Source organism: Antrostomus carolinensis, unplaced genomic scaffold (genome assembly GCF_000700745.2).
Source record: "Antrostomus carolinensis isolate BGI_N321 unplaced genomic scaffold, ASM70074v2 scaffold40653, whole genome shotgun sequence".
In the NCBI taxonomy this organism is placed as follows: Eukaryota; Metazoa; Chordata; class Aves; order Caprimulgiformes; family Caprimulgidae; genus Antrostomus; species Antrostomus carolinensis.
This window is the reverse complement of record NW_010303850.1, coordinates 2,722-3,067: the sequence shown is the minus strand read 5'-3', so window position 1 is coordinate 3,067 and position 346 is coordinate 2,722.

Below are 346 nucleotides of genomic sequence, written 5' to 3'. Positions count from 1 at the left end.
GGGCAGCACCCAGCTCGTTGGGTGTGAGTGGGGTGCTGGGGAGCACCCCAACGTGGAGGACGGTGACAGCCAGGCTGAGGGGTGACCTGGGGACCCCCAGCACCGCGCCGTGCTCGGGGCAGCAGTCTGCTTTCCATTGGTGGGAGCAGTTTCTCCTGGCTCCAGGGGACAAAGTGCTCCTTGAAGGACTTTTGGTTCCCTGGTGACACTGCTGGTGGGACAGAGCCGGGGTGTGTGGCCACCAGGGAGAGGGATTTGGGGACAACTGCCCCATTCCTTGGTCCCCAAACCTACCCCAGTTCCTCCACAGGCTCCTGGTCCCACGGCTGCCCTGGCAGTGGGGGGT